This window comes from Aquila chrysaetos, chromosome 23 (genome assembly GCF_900496995.4).
Source record: "Aquila chrysaetos chrysaetos chromosome 23, bAquChr1.4, whole genome shotgun sequence".
Lineage (NCBI taxonomy): Eukaryota > Metazoa > Chordata > Aves > Accipitriformes > Accipitridae > Aquila > Aquila chrysaetos.
This window is the reverse complement of record NC_044026.1, coordinates 8,874,264-8,897,302: the sequence shown is the minus strand read 5'-3', so window position 1 is coordinate 8,897,302 and position 23,039 is coordinate 8,874,264. Positions and strand designations below refer to the sequence as shown.

At 41.6% G+C, this 23,039-nt stretch overlaps 1 long non-coding RNA gene across 1 annotated transcript; it reads right to left on the bottom strand.

Annotated features, from left to right (window-relative positions):
- Positions 1-8,772: 8,772 nt before the first annotated feature.
- Positions 8,773-21,931, bottom strand: LOC115334563. The gene is made up of 3 exons (XR_003921155.2): positions 21,920-21,931; positions 16,160-16,165; positions 8,773-8,964 (listed from the first exon to the last, which is right to left on the bottom strand). It is a non-coding gene; the product is annotated as an uncharacterized LOC115334563 (long non-coding RNA).
- Positions 21,932-23,039: the final 1,108 nt, after the last annotated feature.

Here is a 23,039-nt window from a genome sequence, read left to right as displayed (position 1 = left end):
CCTGTGGGAAGCAGTCTGGGACAGGACGTGGGGGAGACATGGGGTTTGCAGAAGGGCTCTGAGCGAGCAGCAGAGGCTGCCGAGGTAGTGGTGCATCAGGAGCTTGGGGCAACAGGGGCAAGGCCTCTCCCTCCGTGCTGTGCCCCCACACTTACATTTGGACACCTGTGGCCAAGGCTACACTTTGGGGTGGAGTACACAGGCAGGAGCCCCACTGCCAGCTCACCCCCTGCTTACACACCTACCCCATGCACAGCACTGCTGCTTCCTTCTCCTTACAAAGGAAGGAAGAGGCATAAGCTACCCCTCCAGCACATGCAAGCACAGCAGTACACTTTGAAATGCGTTTCCTCTAAAAACATCCCAGACAAAACAGATGCCAAGATTGACAGCATAATTCTCTGCCTCCAGAGCAGCGGGGTACTGCTGAGACTGTCTACTGCACACAGAGAGAGCACTTTCCATGAGCCGTACCAACACACCCTCACCAGATATTGCTTGTTGAGTAAGTATTTGTACTAGCAGATCTTCCCCACATTGAGTTTCGGAACATTGGGCCATTATGGGACTTGGATTCCTCCCATTACGAGGCAAGAGCATCTTTTTAAAGAAATAAAAATAGCACTGCTAAATGGGTACAACTACCTCTTATATTACTAGAGTTACCACAGAATGCATCGTTGGTATAATTCCACTCAGTCTGGTTGACTTATTCTGTCTATGATTTTTTGAGCCCTGACATCTTACCAGTTTACTGAAAAGGTTTTTTTTTTTTTTTTTGGACAAAAGCCCAAATAAAATACTTGGCAGTCCATGTAATATTGGGCCTTCCTATGTTCCTATATCTCTCTTTGTCTAAAGCGGATAAATAAATCATGCATTTTGTTTTCAAGTAATGCTATCAAATGTCATACAGACATCAACTAACCCAAGAACCCATTAACTGACCCAAGCTTTGCTCCCCACGAGACGAAATGTTTTAACAGACTCAAGATTTAAATGCATTTTATCAAAACTGTAACATACATACGTATACATATACCTCACCCCTTCTGCTCTAAACAGAACCAGGGAAAAACTGAAAAAGCTTAATTCCAATAATTTACTCCAGAGCTGTCTTGTGGCTCAAGAGGCTGATTCACAGGTCAAAGAAACTCTCAATGAAATAGCAGCAGAGCTATTTTCATTCTCCGTTTCCCAAGAAAGAGTATTGCAGTTATGTTTGCCAATATTCACCGTTTACACCCATTAACCAAACATCCCTACTATTTATAACTTCTTGGGGTAAGATTTCATCACTTTTACACATATGTCCTTCTGCCTCTGACTAGACCCAGGATCCTACTTGAGGTTGCTCACTGAGTACAGTACGATTTCACCTTAGTAGACTTAGAAATATCTTTGTGAATGATATTTCACAGCATGGTCTTGCATGTCCCCTTCAGTTAGCAAAACATCATTGATATGCTCTATGTATCGGTATTCCTAAAGTTGTCCTGTTTATGTAAAACTGATTTTAAGTCAAGATGTTATGCAGCTGTTCCATAATTAAATTGGATACCATAAAATCTGATGTAGAAAGTATTACCGGGTTGCAGAAGGTAAATATTCATAGATCAAGCTTGTTCTCTTTAGCTTGAAAAACTAGGTAAGTTAGAGATCATAACTTCTAAAACCAATCAAATCCTTGGCAGATGTATTAACAAAAATAAAGCTCAGTGTTTTAAAAAAAAATAAAAATAGTCCGCTTTAGTTCAAGCTCTGCTAAAGTTACCTGATGTATAGGTGCCTAACATGCATTATGTGCAAGACATTCTGTACGCACAGAGACCTTTGTTACACACTTTCTTAACTACTTGCATTGCTTATCAATATTCACTCAGTTGTTCATATACGCATACTCATTTAAAGCAACTTATCTTAGTAGGGCTATTTTTATCACAGCTTTCTTTGAATACCGTCTCATTGTCAACATTAACTGGTCAAACCCTAGGTATACATATGATTCCCACAGGTACCCGCACATACAGAATCTGGCATTTGTGAGACAATGCCTGTGCAAAGGCTAACGAGGTGGGTAAAACAGTCTCATTTGGTGCATCCAAGATGGATGCTGCATCCTCTATCCACAGCGTAGACAAACACAAGACTAAGATTCATGTGATACAGTGAATTTACTGTGTGAGAAGGGAGAAAATGGAAGAGGATTTGCCTTCTGAACTGGACAGTACTCTTCTCAAGAGCAAGAAATGCCGCTTTTATTAACTGTTTTCAAAAATCTGCAGCTAAGAGGACTCCTCTGAGCTGAGTACTTAACAGTCCTTCTCCACTTGTACACACTTGACAAATACAAGTGTACTGCCCCTTAGGGTGTGTTTTGGCTTGATGGGGCTTCTGTTTGTTTTTCCAGAAGAAATTACCAGAAAGTAGTAAATGCCAACAGCTCTTCAAGTATGCTTGCATGTTTCTGTACGGTTTGTAGCCCTGCCTCCAAAGGAAAAACACATGCACACAGTTTAGCATTAAAAATACTTCACACTGTACTGATGGCTTTTTTTCTTCTGAATCTCACTTTGTAATTGTTGGAAGCAAGTTTTCTAGTCATAAAGTTAGCTGAGCTATTGGAAAAACTTGCTGTATATTATCATTATACTGCTATCGACCAGCATGGAACTTACTGTCCTGTAACTACATATCTCAGATTATAAAATACATATGCATGTGTTAATTTCAAATAATCAGTTATTTATTTCATAGCTGAAGAAACATATCTCAACGTGAGAAAACAAGTATACACCTACTCACTCAACTGGTAGTAAGCTTCACTGCAACACACCTTACAGTTTTAGTTTCTTTCCAGAAGTGAAGATGACAACAGAAAGACTAGAGTGAGTCCAATGCTGTTTTCACCTACCCTGAATGTTATTTCAAGTTATTGCCCTGTTATTAATACAAAGATTACACAGTGATATGGCTTGAAAGGCTGACCATCTTTCACGCACTCTGAAGAGTATGAGTTTTTGTACATGAATAATAGAGAAATGTGAATCAGCACAGGTAGATCAGTGATTTGTTTACGTCACACGTACAACAAAGTGTTAATAGGTTAATTTGCAATTTGTTTCATTTTTATCCTTACATCTCTACCACTGGTAAGCCAGTTGGGCGAGATCCTTCATTTCTGTAATTCCAACTGTTTTACACTGTACTCAATATTTCCATCTCTAAACACGGGCCCACTCAACACAAACAACTGATTTCAGGTTTTAAAAACATTTTTTGAGTTTTAAAACATCTCAAAGTTTTGTAACAGTCCAGTTGTATGTGCAAGTCCAAAACATCCCTTGCCTGTAAATCCACCAGTCTGATGCTCATTTACATCACAGGTCTTTCACTGAGCACAATGTTCCTGAGGTGGGTACAATGCAATATATGCCAGTGTAGACTCTTTTCCATTGCCAGGCAAGTTAAAAAGATGCTTTACTATGACTGATAATTCAGGCTGGATGGAAAAACACACAAGTAGAAAATGCTGATTTAAAAAACACCAAGGTACATCCTTTTATTGCCCACACGGAAAACCCATAGACCAGATATGGTTATGGAGATCTCTTCCTCCATCCCACTATTGCCTAAAAGGACAAGGGACAGATTTTTCACACTGCTTGGGACCCACAAAGATCTATAATTTGGTATTATGTTTCTGCATGCAGCCTCTGCATCATGCGGGACCAAAGAAATGCTCCTGCTGCCTTGCAGCCCTGCTACTCCACAACTCCCAGGACACCTCAGAGCTCTGCACATCCACATCGGTTCTCCTTGGGTGGACATTCCCAGAGGAATTACGCTGCTGTGAGCATGCAAAGCCGAGTAATCCAAGCCACTTGCAGGATACACAAAAAAATTGTACATTTTCTCCTTAATAAACAGTCCCTCTGGACACAGAAGTCACAGACTGTCTCTGCTCTGCAGCACATGGGATAACTGCCTCATCACAGCTCTCTATTGCCTCATAAAATATTAAATTCTCCTGGATCACCTTATTAGTACTCATCTATTAATAGCAGACTCCAAAAAGTCCTCACTCCTCAATTAATATTGCTCAGCCAAACATCCCATGCTTGAAAGGTCTCAGGATGACTACGGAAAGCTCTCTGTTGCAGGAACTAACAACCTTGAAAGATACCTTAACGAGGCCAAGAAGATCTCCTCAAGTTTATTAAAAAAAAAGTTGTGCTAACTAGTCAAAATGTTTGCATGAATTTGGACCAGCTTCTGTAAAACTTCCTCTTGTTCTTGTTTGCCTAGGAGTCACTCTTAGATTTTAACCCAGTCACCTTTGCACACAGGATTTGTTCAGAATTTTAAGTTTCCCTTAAAATGCAGAAAAGTCTTGAAAGCTAAAGTTATTTCCATTTTCCATACAGACTGGTACACTTGTAGAAAAAGCTCCACTGTCCAGAAGGCTGTTGACCACGGCCTTCATTTGCAGCTTGAACTACAGCCAATCCAGATCACTGAAGATGAGGACAAACACTCTGAATTTGACTCACAACATCATAAAAAGTCAGTGTAGTAAGTCAAGCACATGCCAAATAATTTACTTTTTACATATATGACTTCACTCTCCACAAGGATGAATCAGCTCAGCAGCAACAATCCCATACTAGTGGCAAAATACAAGAGTAATACATAGCAGTAGGTATCTTGCAAGTGCCACAAAAACGTGAAACACAAATATAGGCAACTTGCTGTATACAACTGATCACAGACTCTGGCATCTGAATTACAGGAAAGTGAGCTGGAAGCTCTATGTGTGATACCACCCACACAATTCTCCCACAAACAGGGCTCCTCTCTTGTCTGAGAACAGTAAATTTACATTGGGCTACAGCAAAACTATTTCCAACAACTGAAATGAGAAAAGGTTGTGGTATTTAATTAGGAATTTAAAAAAATGCCATCCATTAAATATAAACTGACAGGACTTAACTGTTTCTGTCTCAGTGTTGTTCATTGACCCCTTCTTTGCTTTCTTGAATAATAGCCATCATGAATTTTGGGAAGGGTGCAGAGAGGATTACTTAAAGTATAGCAAGGGCTGTGTCCTGTGCCAGAAGCTTTTAAAAAAAAAAAAAAGAAAAAGAAGAAAGAAAGAGAACTGTGGCAAATGGAAAGAATGACCACTTCAAATCTGCAAGCACATAAGTGATCAACAAATGCTGGTTGATAGCCTAACATGGCGAGTAAAGCAATCACAGTACGCCTGCTCCTGCCGTGACAAGGGCCAAATGAGAGAACAACCGTCAGTCAGGTGTCATGGCAAGCCATCACTTCTGCACAAAATTAAAGTACAATGGAAACAGGCTGAAGAAAGACAAATACAGAGAATGGCAGTGTGGAAAGATGCCCCTCTGCCTTACTTCAGATGTTCATCTATAGGAAGTGAAGGAAGAAAACAACAGCTATTCTATTCATGATTTCCTGCTGCTGCATGAGTGCTGAACTGGCATGATAACATCTTCCTCCACGCAGGTGTGCTAGAAAGGGAATGCTGCACACATCAGTTACTGAATTAAATTAAATAGATGCAAGTAATAAGTTCATAAACTGATCTCTAAATCGCTGCTATTTTTGTGGACAGACAAGGTCAGAGTCTCTGTCCCTGTATTTAGTTTCATCTACAGGCTTGGAGTCCATTTGACTCTCACTTAAAGTTATTCCTGATTTTACTCTTTAACTGAACAACGGTGAAACAAAAATGGACTTCTTGGATCCCTATCCCCATGGTTACTGGCAACTAATGATAAAAGGATGGTCACAATGCATGGGTTTTGGGTTTTATCTGTCATTTGACAACACTTCTAGTTACCCACTGGTCAGATAAACCCTACAATTAGACACTGCGTAGAGGTCTGGCTTATCAGAGCTCTCACTCCTCTGTCATTGGTCCCTCTTGTCCATAGCTTTTGTAGAGCCACAGCAAAACTGCCCTCTTATCTCCCATTGCATATACATAATGTACAGCTACACTCATCAGCTAGTCACAGACCTGTGGCACATGAAAGAGGAGCTGAGCATGACCTTCAGCATCAAAATCACCCACCTCCATGCTCAGAGCAGCGTGGCAGCCTGCCTCCCTCAGCGAGGAGTAAGGCTCTGCAAGCCAAAACAGAGAGCGGGCAATGCACTGCCTCCTACTATGGACGCTACCCTCACACCGTCATCAGTTTTAATTGTGATTCTCCTGTAGCAGCATGAACTACTCGTATCAAAAATGTAACGACGACAACAAAACATTTGAAACCAACTTCCTGTATTCTACATGAGAGTGAAAAATACGTGCTTTCCTCCAAACGATGCTGCTTTTTTTTTTCTTCTTCCTTCTTTTTTTGCTCTTTTTGCTTAATATTCAGCTGTGGGTTTTGCATATCCTCAGAGATGAGCACAACATAGCGGGTTCCTCACTGGACCTGTTCATGACAAATTTCACTGCCAGTTTCTAATGCTTCTTCTAGCAGCTAAGTTTTGTCCCTCGGTATGGTTTCAGGCTTCCCACCTGGCTGAGTTGTTGCAGTGTGTTCGTAGGTCTCAGCCTAGGATATTGCCCTGGAAGGAGCAAAATTTCCACTTGCTGACACTAGAGGGGAAAGCAGGCCTCAGTCTGTGACAGGCCCAAATTCCTCTTCTATCAGGGTAAAAAAAAAAGCAGGTACTTGGTACCAGACACCCTGCTTTTCCAACATATGCCACCTTTTTCAGGCTTCTCACAGACAGAGCACTGGAAGAAGGAAGACAATCCGGGGCTGAGTTATCCTGCAGTACTATCAGCATCTCTCAGCAGGATCCTGGTCTGACATTCATGAAATGGTCCAGGGCTCTTCCTGCCTACACATGCACACACACAGAATACCATCCATCTACTCTCATTCCTCATTTTCCTTTCCATGGCATTCACATTTTTGCTGTCAAAAACTAGGTATCCCAAGGAGAGTGTTGCAAGGAAGGTCCTTTGCAAAGCTGGTTCCTTACATGACTGTTTGGTAAGGACTATGACAAACCACTAAACAGGGATGTAAAAACCACAAAGCAAATTATTCTGAAAATCATGCATTACCATTTTTCTCTGCATTTTTTTCATGCTGCTCTGCAGTGTACATTTTCATATTGTGTTTTAACAGTGAGATTGATTTAATTGGCAATTGTTTATCTAATATTGCTACTCTCCTACATTATTATTATTTTTACAGGCATCAAAAAATTCTGATGAAAATGTTTTAAAGTTGAAAGAACACCCATAATAGAAGAAAGTTCCAAAATCATCTAAGAAATTTCCAAGGTTTACTTTCTTCCTCAGAAATACAACAAAATAATAATGATTTTCATTGCAATTTCATTTAACAGAAGTCTATTTTCTACCTTGTGAAACGGGAAATAAGTACAGCATTATTCTCAGTGTTAACATACTACTTTCAATTAGCTGTACCTTTATATTAAGTTTAGCTATGAGACATTTACTTGCATGCTTCTAAATATACAGTTGGGTTATTTCATTGTATAGTCCATGCTGCCTGGAAACTACGGAGCCAGAATTTTTTTTTTTTTTTTCTTAAAGAAGAGTTTTATTTTAAGAATATATGACCAAGAAGAGTAAAGCTGAGAAGAAGAAATCTCAGGAAATAGGTATAAAATGAACTCAGCAACCCTCTCTAAACTCTATATTGGTTCTATTGAGACTATCTTCTCAAAGCCACTTTGCAGGCTAAGTTGGCCATATGTCCATGCTGCCTAGGCTGCAGCAAGGCACCAGCCTTTGTTCAACAAGCAGTAACGCTTTGAAAATAGTAGGCTTTTGATGCACTTTCCAGTCGGCACTCATACGTAGTTTGGATGCATCTTCTGGATGCAAGCCACCTGAAACATCACTAGTCAATGTACACCTGGAGAAGAGGCATAGCCCAAAACACTGTATTTACATGGCCAGGTCAGCAGGATGCTATAGCCAGTGTGACCCGGAAAACTAGATACAACAATGCCACACAGTAACCAGTCATATCATCTCAACAGGGGCACCAAGCCAGGAGGTTTCTGATCAGGTAACTGCCACTGGGCTTCACAAGACTAAACTAACACCTGGGACTTGACCGCTTACAAGTCTGGGCCAGACAAAAGCCCTAAAACACGCAGAAATCGTAGACTTGATCAGCAACACTAACATAAATGAAATGCTTATGGCAGTCATCCCAGGAAAATGGTAAGTGCCACACAAATGGACACTATCCTCCAGTAGATGCTACACAACAGGGAACCTGTGGACATTGTAGTGAGGTGAGTGTTGGTCTCTTCTGTCACATGGCTGGAGATAGGACAAGAGGAAATGGCCTTGTGATAAATGAATTTAGTCTCAAACAGGATTCCAATCAAAGTTTACAATTTATTAAATGAATAAAGGCAAGCAAACAGCGCTAGGTGCGTCAGGAATCTCTGCTCTACCAAGACGCACACTGTGAAAAACAACTCAGCTTCTTTTATAGTCTAACATTAGTTACATATTCATACTAGGCGTGTCCTTCCAAAAGACTCTCCACCTCCTGGTTGTGCAGGTGCAGTAGTTCTCCTAGAAACTTCTCAAACTCTCCTCATTGGCTGAGGGGTCTTCAGTTCTCCTAGAAACTTCTTGAACTCTCCTCATTGGCTGAGGGGTCTTCAGTTCTCCTAGAAACTTCTCAAACTCTCCGCATTGGCTGAGGGGTCTTCAGTTCTCCTAGAAACTTCTCGAACTCTCCTCATTGGCTGAGGGGTCTTCTGTACAATGTATCTCCGACCAAGCTCCTCACTGCTCGGGCACGACAGCAGACATCCTGTGCAACAGGCGACACCCTGCACAGCACCAGCTGTGGCCATCAAAACCCAAGCAAGTTCGCAACAGACACCTCCCCCCCAACAAATGCATATAACAAATTGCTTACACACTGCCACTTCAATACACCCTCTATTCATACATACTAAAGATCAACCCGTTCGTAACCTCGCTTAATACTATGATAAGTGCCTCAGTTCTCCCCTAGGATCTCTTGTTTAACACTGCGCAGTTAACAACAAAACCAGTTTTGGGCTGGCAAACAAGAACTATATACATATCATCTGTTTCCTCCCGGCCTGTGGTTATACAAGGACCGACAAAATGGTTACAGTGAGGGTCACATTTTATTATGCGGCCCTAGCATTGTTTATATTGACACGAATCAGATGAACACATTTCACAGCCTCAAGTTGAGGCAAGGGAGATTTAGGTTAAATGTTCGGAAAAATTTTTTTTACTGAGAGGGTTGTCAAACATTGGAATAGGCTGCCCAGGGAAGTGGCTGAGTCACCATCCCTGGAGGTATTCAAAAAGCCATGGACGGGACACTTCAGGACATGGTTCAGTGGGCATGGCTGATGGTTGGACTTGATGATCTTGAAGGTCTTTTCAAACGATTCTATGATTCTATGATTCCCAGCCCAGCCAAGTATGGCCTTCTGTCAGAAAGCGACTGTTATGTCGCAAAAAAAAAAGCAAGTTTCATTGCTAAGTCGCGGACAAGCCAGATGGCTGTAGTTTCACACACCCACACACTCCAATGCTGACATTGAACAGGCTGGTGCCAAGTGAGGAAGGCCACAAGGTAATGATTTGGTGCAGACAGAGGATGATGACCACCACCCTCTCCTTCTGGACTGGGCAGCTTGTCCCAGACCTGGCACTACTCCAGACTTTCTGCCAGCTCATTTAGCCCACAGGCCAGTCCTGCAAATCCAGTCCTACCAAGGGATGCTGGTGCCACTCTGCCAGAAACAGCCTGAGGTGACAGGCCTTGGTTCAGTAAGAATCGGAAAAAAAAAACTAAACCCCAAAACAAACAAAAAAACCCATACAGAATCCCACACACAACATAAAACTGGCACAGGAACTAGACCCCTGCATGTGAACCAGCTGGCTATCCACGACCACAAGGAGTTCACCGCGGGTCACCTCAGCTCTCTTACCTGCAGCTCTGGCTGTCCCTCACAAAACAGCTGAACCCCTCCTGCCTTTCCTGTCTTGCTAGTAACATCCCACTGAACAGTAATCCCTCCATGATCACTAGAGAACAGCCAAGGAGGACACAGGGCAGAGCCACTTACAAAGGTAACAGTGAGGTGGCCCTGGGGTCCACATGGTTACAGAGAAATCAAGTACGGCACAAATGCTCGCCAAGACTAGGCAGACCATAGTCAGGTGCTGTGGAATAGCAAGTATCCCTCGCAGCACTCAGCCTTTCTGTACTGGTGATGTCAAACAGCATGAACATGGATGCAGTTGTCTAGCCAGAGCTACAGCCATGGGGACTTACTCTGAAAGTTGCACATACCTGGCCCTTAAAAGCCAGCATTTTGTCTCACAGTTCAACAAAGCCAGTGTTTATCTCAATGTGGTCACATAGCAAGTCTGTTTCTTTCACCTTCTCCCCAGAAAGTATCTCCTGTTCGAAAAAAAGACACAGATGGCCGCTGTTCATGCTACCCATCTGAAATTTTGAGTCAAGTTAGCTTTTGGTGCTTTGTTTCTATCACCAGATTCCTTAAAATTCCCACAGAAGTATGAAGACACTCGGAAGAGAACAGAGAACTGGTTGATTGATTACCTTGCTCTCCATCTGAATTGCATTCAATTAGCTAATGCCATTCAGCTTGTGACATCTTAGTTGCCTTAGGCATATACTGGTACAGCCCTGCTAAAGGCAGGTACTCTGATAAAACTGCATGGATAAAACTGGCAGAGAACCTGGTCTCACATCTGAGGCCATGCCTGGGCCAACAAAACCAAACAAAAATAGAGAATTTTAGAAGCCAGCTACTGAAAGTATTTAACAGATAGTTCCCAATAAAGTGTCTGCGGACAGAGAAGTGTCATTAAGATGACTACCTTTGACAAGACAAAAGAAAAGTATAATCACGTTTTGCACATCAAGAGACACACAGATTCAGCAATTGAAAGATTAATGAGAGAACGGGCTTATTTGCTTTCCTATCACTTCATCTTATCTCAGTGCTGGAGGAAATACACTAGAAAATTTCTCATGTAGGCGAAGTTCTCTGTTGAAATCAACATTAGTAGAGAGTACTGGTTGAAAATAGATGACACCTTAGTCTAGTATCTCTGCAAAGATCAATATTTAAGCAATATTTTTTAAGACCTAGAGAAAGGTCAGCAGGACCCTCAGAAATGCTTCTGCAGAAGCAACAAGCAGTAACCTCTGTTACCAGGCTTCAATTCAAAACAGATGAAAGCATTTGGCTGACCCTGGAAATGAACTAATGTTTTCTAAGGCTACAGATAATCTCACTAAGACCATTACCCAGCTCACAATGAACTGATAAAAAAGTTTTCACTACTTCTTTACGGAAGTTGTCTCTGTTATTTGCACTTCCCCTCCCTTCTTAGAGGAAACTTGTTCAGACAAATTTAAATTACATTTGAGGACCTGTATGAGTATCTCGTTACATGAGTTTCTTCTTTCCCATCATCTGAGCTGTGAACTCAGTGCCACTTTCTTTCGATGACTGGGAGATGTAGCTTGCCTTTTAATAAACTTCTCTATGGAGGACTCAACTCACAAAACACTCGGTTTACAGAGGAAAAAAGTTAAAATATGTTATCCTGGTTTGTCTCAAACAGATGGGGAAACACTCTGGAGAAAAATCCCAGCTGTCAATCTGCACTGCAGACCTCTACTTCATACCGATGTTAGAGGGAGTTCCATGCAGCAGATGTGTGCAGATGATGCAACAAAAATCTGCAATGCAGACAACAGATCTGGAATGCAGATCAGACACTAGGATTTTACTCACAGGCTGATAATTCAGCTTCGCTGTTCCCACTACAGAATCACAGAAATGCTGAGGCTGGAGGGGGGCCTCTGGAGATCATCTAGTCCAACCCCCTTGCTCAAAGCAGTGTCAGCTACAGCATCTTGCCCAGGACTCTGTCCCATCATGTTCTGAATATCTCCAAGGATGGAAACTCCACAACCTCTCTGGACAACCTCTGCCAGTGTCTGACTACCCCTCACAGTAAAAAAAAACCCAAAACAAACAAACAAAAAAACCCCCAACCCCAAAACCTTTTATTTAAAAAAAAAAAAAAGAGCTTTTTCTTATGTTTGAATGGTATTTCCTGTATTTCCTTTTTTGCCCTCTGCCTCTTGTCCTGTCACTGGGCACTACTGAGAAGAGTCTGGCCCCATCTTGTGTGCTCCCTTCCATCAGGTATTTATATTGATAAGCTTCCCCCAAGCCTTCTCTCCTCCAGGCTGAACAGTCCCAGCTCTCCTGGCCTCCCCTTCTATGTCAGATGCTCCAGTCTCTTCATCTTCTTCATGGTCCTTTGCTGGACTTTTTCCAGTAGCACTCCACATGTGGCCTCACCAGTGCTGAGCAGAGGGGAAGAGGGACCTGCTGGTGACGCTCTTCCTAATGCCACCCAGGATGCTGTTGGCCACCGCCTTTGCTGCAAGGTCACTTTTCTGGCTCATGATCTAAGTTGTTGTCCACCAGGACCCCAAGCTTCTTCTCAGAAAAGATGCTTTCCAGTCAGTCAGCCCCCAGCACATACTGGTGCATGGGGTTTTTCCCCGCCATGGTGCAGGACTTTGTGCTTCCCCTTGCTGAGCTGCATGAGGTTCCTGTCAGCCCAGTTCTCCAGCCTGTGGAGGTCCCTCTGGATGGCAGCACACCCACCTGGTCTACCAACCACAGGGTGCACTGTGCCCCATCATCCAGGTCATTAATGTTAAACAGCATAAACCATAGTTGTATAAGCCATAACACAGCCATGCTGGAGGACGGGGGACAGGGGCAGAAATCGATCTGTGTAAAATACATTGAATTAATTTGTGCTATTATAAAATTTTCATTAATTAATGTACAACTGCTTCAAAAAGAATGACATATAGAAGATGACAAGTCTGAGTTTAACCTCACTTCAATTCAGAAAAAAATGAAATTAGTTTGAAAAAAAGAGAGCAATATGGCTGATATTCTGCTGCAGCGCAAAACTAAGGAGCCTGTATTCTGTTGATACCAGCCAGCAATTTTTGTAAGAAGTTAAGACAGTTTTGCTAGCAGAAGAACTGATATGTCAGGATAACACAATTATTTATATTCTATAAAGAATTATAAAGCAAAAAAGCACTAAGTACATTTTTTTTTCTGAGAACCAATGCAATGAGCAAACATGTAAAGCCCAAGCAACACAAAGAAAACCTACATGTGAGGTCATGGCTTGCCAACATCATCCTCAGGTGCTCAGAAAGTGCCTTGGCTACATTAGAATCAGCATTAAAGCAGTGGAGAAAAAAGGTAAACTGTTAAAGGCCATACTGATTCGAAGTCTGTAAGCTTCACGGAGTTTTTGTGAAAGCCAGTGGGCATTCCTCAGATGGGAATTTGCTGTATCTAGCCCAGGCCACTTTGATTAACATATTATTCAACAGCATCAGTCATGATTCAGCTAAAACACTGCCAAGTTTATCGGATTTGTAACATTCATCAACAAATATGCACATTTCAGTGCACCAGCACTGTTTTGAAATACCAAGCCACACACTCAGCTGCAGTAAATCAGTATAATTCCACAGAAGTCAACTGAGTTTTATGCCAATTTACACCAAATTTGGCCCACTCCATTTACACTACTGCACTCTGTAATTCTTTTACTCAAGTACTGCAGACATTGCAGATAATTATATTATGAGCAACTTTAAAACTAGGAAGCGAAGAAACCCTCACAAGGAGGTACAGTGCCATAAGAGGAATCCAATTTTCCCAACATCTTCAGAATTAATCTGAGTATTATTTTATTATGAATAATGCTGTTTGGAATTAGGGCAGACTTAATTGTAACTGCTACAAGCAGCCGGTAGGATAACAAGCATCTTTTTGATTCAGGAGCAGATATTATTGGTGACAATTATGATACCGAAAAGCCCGTTGAAGAAACTCTCTAAGACTCGTTTTGGAGTTTTAGAAAGCAGGCATTCTTTATTGCAGCACTGGATGCACGGGGGATAGTTCCATCTAGTGTGCATGCCACAGCTTTAGCACTAACAGGTTATATAGAATAACTAATTGCATATTAATCAGATTAGTATACATATACATAAAAATAATTGCAACTGATTATCTTAGTACTGCCTACATCCAATCATGCACAATGAAGGATCCATTTGAGTCGAAGGGCTGCTTTTGTGACCACCGACCCATTTGAAGTTCTTGTTGGCTGTCCTTAAAGTCTTTATTCTTGTCCTTGTTCTTTGATCTTGAAGCTTAACGCAGCTTCAATCACATGTGGTCAGTTTCAACATTGTTCTCATCTAGCGTACAGGAACATCTAGTCGTAACAGCAAAGAACTGCAAAACTCATAACTACCTCTACTAGTTAATTGCTTGGCTATACTTTTGTCTATTGTTTCAATCATAGTGTTAGTATAAGATTTCTAATAATTATTTACCAAATCTCACTTTTACAGTCACCTAGCAGCAAACCAGTTTCCACAGCTGCTACAAAATATTAAAACCATCAAAATATTTAGACATACCATACAGAATGTATGGAAATATGCTACCAATCGTATGACAAAAGTCAATCTTGAGGTTCTAAGTACTGGAAAGAGAAATGTTACCTTCATTTTAGAAACTGCAACTACAGATGCTCACACTGATCTAAATGCTGCTTGCGCACATCATTTAAGAGGAAGGAAAAGCTTCTGATAGTTTTCCTTTTTACGATAAACGCTCTTCAGTAGCTCACATTTAAAAGAAACAGAACTTCAGGTCTAGCCCTTTCTCAGCTGAGCTGAGAGAAAATTTGCTCTGACAAGGAACTGCAAGTGCTCACATGAAAGAAGAGACAGATCAAAGGTACATACATAGCAGAAGGAAGCCCTGGGCAAAAATGGGGACCCAAAGCCCACATTCCTGCGTCAATTTCCACACCTTAGAATGAAAGCCTTTCCACCAAAAGAAGATACAAGATTGCTTCTTGCCAGAGTAAGAGCAGCACTGACAGCAAATTTAAACTATAGGCCTGGTTTCAAAACAACCTGAGTCAATTCATAAAGTTTAGATCAATTTATAAAGTTCACGTGGAAACCAAGTAACACATGATAGTTTTAGCAGTCTTGCTGTGAACACTTCAGCAGATTCAGATTCAAAAATTATTAGAACTAAAAATAAATGTCCCAATCTGCAAACTACAGACACAGTGGCTCTGACATCAGCAAGTGCTGAGTACTCAGATGGGTAGTGTGATAATTTCCAAATGAGACCTTTCTATGACAAAAGACTTTCTAGAAATTGCCAGCTGGCAGCTTAACATGCAAAAACCAGATAAAGAACAGCCATTAGCAAGTTAGGTGGGTAAAGGGTGTTGACAGTTCACAGCAGCTTTACTTACCTAGATGTTGCTATCTATCTGCAAAGCCACTGGTAGGCTGGGCTGAGAATTTCTGGCAAAAGAATTTCCAGCAAAATACAGCAGTTACCAAAAATCATTCTGCATGGAGAGGCAAACCAGACAAAACCTTCATCAGAAAGCACAGGGTCAAAAGAGAGATACACAGAGCAGGGGGTGCAAACAGGGCACTCCAAGCAACCTATAGCCTGGTATTCATAGCATTCCCATGGGAATCAACAATTCAATCCATTGGATGCGTGACACCTGCAACAGGTATGAGGATTTCCAATGTGTCCCAGGTAAATGTTTAGCATAGATTCTCTCTTGGGTTTCATGAAAAAAACAAATCTCAAATTTGTATTTCAATGCATAAACGGCTAGTGTCTTCCCAAGACAGAACACAGTTTTCTCTCCAGATCATTTAATTGTCATACTCAATTAAATGGAGCTAAGTATCCCTTCTTCCTCCTCCTTCAAAGCTCTTCACATTAAGAAGAAACGCAGGACATTAGCAAAGATTAAGCTCTTATCCATCAGCCTTAAGGTTATTTTGGGTAATTTCATGATTGCTATTGTTGTTATTCAGTTCAAAATATTCCTCAACTCTTACTTGCAGGTTTTGTGGTCTTAAAACCAAACCAAATCTGTCCCTGACTAGACTGGATCTGGAGAATGTTTTACCACATCCTTTAGGAAAGCATCACAGTATAATGTACCACTTAACTTCATTGCCATCAGCCAGCCATTTAAAAGCAGATGAAACTGTATAGGAATTTCCTCTGAGTACCTTTTTAATACTTCTTGCTTATACAAATTAAAGAACTCAAAGCTTCAGCAATTCATCAGTCAAAGACACTTCGCTCAGCTCATCACACTCTCTCTGACTGCCAAGAGTAAGAAAGCCACTATCCTATTTTCTCATTGGGAATGAAATATACACCGTGACAGTCTTAATTCAATAACAGGATGAGCAACTTATGGCCCACAGGACATGCACAGACTGCCAGGACAATAAATCTCTTCCAGAGCCCACATTCCCCTCCCCTCCCCCCAAGTGCCCTTCAAGGGCAGGCTGCAGGCTGGAGGAATAGGCCAGGTGGCCACCAGCCCCTTTCCAGTTCTATTTTGCCTGAACACCCAGCTGCTCCTCCCCATTAGGTGACACGCCATGACAGTCAGTTCACATCAGGAAACCCTTGACCTCTGCGTGTGCACAGAAAGACCACGTCACCCCATGGCAAGAGGCGAGGGTGTCATGGCATAGAATTCACTTAATCTACCCGAATAAGATATGTGGTCCACTCCACCAGGGTGATTAGACACGATTTATAGCATAACAGTAGTGACAAGAATACCTTTCATTAGCATCACTTAGAGTACTCAAAGCTGCAGCACAAGCTGTGACTGGTTCTTATGCGCTTGTGCTTTACATCTTTCCTACCTTCCCCATAGCAACACATTCTGTGACCTGCTGTGTCTCCTGCTGCTCTGTTCTCCTTGGGCTTTTCCTCCAAATATTGCCCTGCCTGCTTGTGTGGTCACATATGTCACCCCGTTCACAGCTACAGATGTGCCGATTAGCTAGAGAGTATGTTAGCACTGGTCAGCCAGACAGCAACTCTGGGAAGTCAGCTTCTCTCTCTCCTACCCATTCCTTCACTGGGACCCTTTTTTATCCTACTGTCAGTTTTCACAAAACAGAGAGGAACTAAATACCTTTGAGATGTCTACCATTCTGTTAAGCTACTGATCAAGTTCAGCTATGTTTAAGAAGTTAACAGGAAGGCTGACTGAGAGATATACAGCAATTTCCTTCAGAAAAGGATAGCCAGTTTTCCTTAGGAAACCATGCTAAAAATTATGTCAACGGGAATTGCAAGGCATCCCAGTTTGATATTAGTATGTAGAGGCTTTTAATCTCTCGTGGTGGAGACAACTAAATAGTGCATTATTAAACACTTCCTTATCAGAATAAAGGCTATCCTTAAATTCATGTCTTTTCCTATATATAACTCCCTGCCCATATACAGTTTCTTCTGAAAACCTGCAAGGAAGACTGGGCTAGCAACTTCAGTAAGCCAAGCAACTAAGCACAGCCCCTGGAACAGCCTTGTATACCCACGAGTGCCACACGGATATTTGAGACTCATGTGGTTGTAGAGGCATACCACATCTGGATTTAAAAATATGTTCGCCCTCTGTGTGTGGTGGGGGTACCGTAGTCCATGTCAAGGACTGGGGGTGATCTGCATGCTTACAAAGCCAGAACTGGCAGCCTTGCACAGCTGCAAAACAAATGCTCACAGTCTATTATAGTACAAGATTCAGGTGACATACATCAGGCAGAGAACTGTGGTCAAGGACAGGCATTAGGCAGTCCTCAAAGCGGGACTTCTTTGCTACCAGGGCTTTGCTTATCCATGGAGCTTCAGCTCAAACTCTCATTCCCATTTTAGAAATGGATTTCTTCCCTGCCTTTCAGAGGCACAGCTCTGTTAGGACACCCACAGTCCCTCTGAATTTCTCAACTTGGGTCTTTTGATGTGTCTGATATTTACAGGGACAGAATCTCTGGCTTTGCTTGTCATCAATAATACATCTATCCTATGAAGAGCAAGAAGTCTGTGATACCAAAAAAAAACCCAAACCAAAAGACAGAGAAGTCCATTTCTCTTTCAACTGCCTGAAAAAACACCTTCGTCCTGGACCCGTGTGGATATACACAAAGAGAGAAAGAGACAGAATGCAGCCTTTGAACAGTAACTGGGATAAATCTTTCTCCTCTGATCATTCCCCCTCAGACTCATAAATCTCAATCTACCAAGAAATGAGCGCATAGCTCTCACAAAGCATGACATGCACCTAGAAGGGAGGCACAATTAAAAGAAGAGAGAAGAGAGACAAATGATATGGGAGCCATTTCCTTAATGAACAGAACACTTTTCCCTTCTCATAATGAGTACCCATAAATAACAGGAAGAAGCAACAGGTTTGAATACAACATCAATGAATTTAAGTTTAATGCAAGTAAAGTGCCTTATAACAAGTCTGGATTGAGAAAGATGTCGAGAAGGGTGGTTTTCAGAGAGACTGCTTACATTTTAATGTTTAGCAAGACCTGAATCTGCAGTAGATGGGTATAAAAAACAATGAGAAAATGTCTGTCTGTTTTTTTTTTTTTTAACAGGTTAGGGCAAGTGAGATTCATCTCTCATTTTTGTGTGTCCTTTAAAAAACCAAGAAGAAAATCCAAATAAAAAAGGCAATAAACAAATACTGAGACCTGGGAGCGAAGGCGGGCTTTATTCTACCCCACAACTAGCCCTCAACTCCTGTTCTTCTGCAGTCATGGTCACAGCTCTCCTGCACAGCATCACCTCCCTCTCTGATTTTCAGACCTCACATACTAGCTTAGGTAGCTACAGCCAAGCTTTGGTGCTGCCCAGAGAGTGTCAAAATGTGAGAGGTGGTAAAGGAGTCCTGCAGGTCCCTCTTCACCATGTGACTGGAGATGGGCTCTTGCTAGGACTCAGGCAAGGTAGGGGGAAGGCTGGCTCATAGCCGTTATTCCCACTGATGCCACCTTGACCCACAACGACTGAGGCTCATGGGCTGACTCCCAGCACGCGGTGCTGTGACTGAAGTTTTTGCATTTGGAGCACAGCAGTATCACCTCTATCCTGTAGATCAAATGGCCAGTAGCTGGCATGAGCAAGAGTTTACATCACTCACAACTGAACCAGAAATACAGGAAGATTAGCTCCCAGCACAATTTAAGACTTCCAAAGCAGAACAGAAGCAGATAAGGAAAGCAAAGCAAACCATCCTTGGAAAGATAAAGGAACTTTGCAGCTGACATAGGAAAAGCAGCTATTAAGGTAAGCAGGGGTGTTACCAGTCTCAAGCTAAAAGCTGCAAGTATTTTGAAAGGTGACAGCAATTAAGAACACATGCAAGCCTTGAGCTAAAAAACACTCTGACTTGAAGGAACTGAATCTGCCTTTCTGGTTCCCAGGACATACAGCCTCAGTAACAGATGATATATATCACTTCCTAGTTCAGTATAGCTACACAGGTATCCAGTAAGGCTTGTCTGGTACAGGATAGAGGTTCTTTGCCTCATCTGCTGACTGTTCGGCTGCCTGCTACCCTGATTGATCACTTTGGAATCACTCCTGCCACAAGGTCCCACATGCTAGATAGAGCCAGCTGGACTACTCCATGATTCCGGACCAACTTCAGCTGTCACACAGGCCCTGAAACAGGATGGGAGGTTGCACTGAACATTTTGTCTCAGATGAGCATCTCCACTCTTCCCTGGATGTCTCAGTCACCTTGTACCACGGGATCTCTCCTGCCACAAGATCCAGCACAGCCATTACATCCCATAAGCACCACCACAGTCATATACCCCAATGCAATCTCCCAGGTCTCCAGACTCAAAATAACACCCCGTCTCTCCCATACATCAAAACCAAACAAGTCTAGGAGAAATGATGACATCTTGGACACATCAAGTTTTCAGCTGGAGCAGTGCCACCCTGGTGACTTGGTTCACTCCAGGCAGCAGTCTGGGGACAAATGCAGCAGTTTCTCTCATATCCTCCAATATAAAGCACTTCCACAAACTTCTGGGTGGTATTTCGAGAACAGCACCCAAACCCGTCTCTGGTTTCTCTGCTCCCCCTGCTGGGTGCCAGCCCAGCATTATCAAAATGCCTGCTTGGGTAGTGGCTGCCAGGGAGCTGCACGCAGAAGCTAAAGCAGGCTGTAAAGTTATTACACAGTCTCCTGAAGAGCTCAGTAATTACCACTGTTAATTCTTACCAAGACCAATAGCACCAATACTCTTTACAGGAACCAAGCAGATCAAAAAGCAGATCTGGAAGAGAGTTTCCGAGTTACAGACTTCAGTGTCAGCAATCACTGACATCTCCAGCCAATAGCCAGATCACGCAGCCCTGGCCGTACGCCCACCACCTAATATTCCCCAGTGGCATCAGTCCAGAGCCACTGCCAACGATTGTACAAACATGGATGCTGATCCATGCACAGCTCTTCAAGAAGAAAGTGATCACAGCTCCTGTAATTGTGAACTTGCATATTTTGTGCAAAGAAAGATAGTGGATATATCGGGTTTGTTGCATAAAGTGTGGGCCAAGAAGCTAATCACTTCTATGTGTCTAATTATACTTTTTTCCTTGTCAAAAGGGGATAATCCACCATTCTCCATATTCCACTGTATTTTCAAATGTAATTCAAATCGGGGCCTCCCCTGCCTTTACTAGACAAATAGACTAAATGCCAGTGAGAATGGATTTTAAATCTATATTTTAAGCACTGGAGTAGTATAACTAGTCAAGACACAAAATTACTTACAACTGCTCTCCCACTGCAATACTGCAAACAAGATGATACTACAAACTCTTTCAATTCTCTCTTTAGAAAGGTAATCAGCCTTGTTCAGACCAATCTTGTGCTTGTTCTTGGTATCTTCCGAAAAGAGATAGTAAAATAATTGTATAAGAAAATCAAGACCCATCAGAACACTTTTTCATTAGGGAGAGATCATGCACTTTATGAGTGAGAGATTTATGAGTGAGATCTCACTCTATGAGAGATTATGCGGGGTATAGAGAGGGGGTTGGTTTCATTTGGGTTTTGCTTTACATCTTAAAGATGGATTATTACTGCAGGAAAAGTACAACTGAAATGATTGAAATAGTCACATTCCTCCTTTCATGTTTAAATGCATTTCAAGCTCGTATCTAGAAGCTGAACAAAATCAAATATAGATCTCTTCCTAATTTTCCAAGCTACAGAACAATAAGTACTGCACAGTAGAAAACAAGATGTAATACAAGAGGTGGCAGCTGGGATTTCATGCTTCTTATATGTATTCACATAAAAAGATATGCAATCACAAGCAAGCGTGACTCATTTGACACTGGAGAGGCATTCTCTTTTTAGCTATGCATGAAAGGGATAGTTTTGCCATACACTGCTCTAACAGCAGTGAATCAGAACTAGTAAGGGAGTTGCTGCCTTTTACAGTTTGTAGCAGTCACATTCAAAAGCAAGACCTGGTTTTTCTCTCTGCAAAATCAGTTCATACAAGCCCAACGTGGCCCCACACGCCCCCTGAGATTCAGCCACCAGATTCCCAATTAAGACATGCTGAACTGGACAACTTGGAAAGCACATTTCATTCCCCAAAAGGCAACAGGGTAGCAAGATCTTCCACTAGTGTCTAGTAAACAAGAAACAAGGAAAGCCCATGCTTGCCAGGCAATCACTTACCCTCAGACACACCAGTCAAACTCTGTCACGGAAGCACTTGAAGATCATGACCCACAGAAGACCTTGATGAATCAAACATGCAGCCCATCATACAAAAGATGGTACTGCCTCCTAAGCCCCAGTTTGCACTATAATATCAACAAGATCCCAAACTGAATAAAAACACCACAGTGGTTTTATTTTCTCATGTCTTTAGACAGTTAATTGCAATGTACTCTCTTATCTTCCACTCCCCTGCACAGCTCAAGCACACATGGGTCTTCCTTTCTTTATGAAACTAGACAATTAAAATTTACTGTGTAACAACAATTTGTTTGGATTCCCATCTATAAAAGCCTCCAAAAATGCCACATTGTACAGTAATTGCTATACTGGTGAAATACAAAGGTTCTGTAATGTTTATAAAGCCATTTAAACTGCATTAGCAAAACTATTTTGCTTAATTACATTTTCAAACTCTTCATGCTATATACAAGCTCACTTCTTCCAAGAGTCACCCCTACTCACATAATCAAATCATGCCATTTGAAATGCTGTGACATTATTTTGGCATATAAAAAGGTTGAAATTATCTTGACAATGGCAACGTAAGGATTGCAGATACCCAGAATTTGTTATGAGAAGTGAAAGCTGAAAAAGAGTTAGATCTCTTGAAATTATACATTTTAAATATCAGACACACAAAGTGTTTAAAAGCCATTAAATACCACGGCTCACCATAAAAGGAGGATCCAGGTTCTGAAACACTTGTCCTGAATAATTTCAATGGAAATATTAAAGAATGAGAATGCCCTATGGAATTACAGGATTCATTTATATAGACTAACAAACTCACTTTATGGTAACATGTTTTTAAATGTCAAGCAGTATAAACAAGATACCTGAAATTACCACCTAATATAATGACTTAAACTTAAGTGCCTTCAAAATAATGATTATAGAAAGACTGAAATAAGTTTGACAGACTGAGGTATAATCAAAATCACTGTAGTCAAGAGAAATTTATCCAAAGCAAAAACCATTTTATACTTGCACACATGTATGTTTACTATAAGAAAAGTAGAGCATAGTTTTTCAACAACAACAACAAAAAGGCTCGAAAAACACTTGGAAAAAATCAATTCTGCCACTCACTTCGCTTTTGCTGGGCATGCCAATTTTCACATTTTGGTCAAAGATCACACGGCTTCTCTATTTTACCTCACTTTGAGAAAATTATTTTCAGAAAACATGCCTCCAAGAAACATCTGACAACTGTACA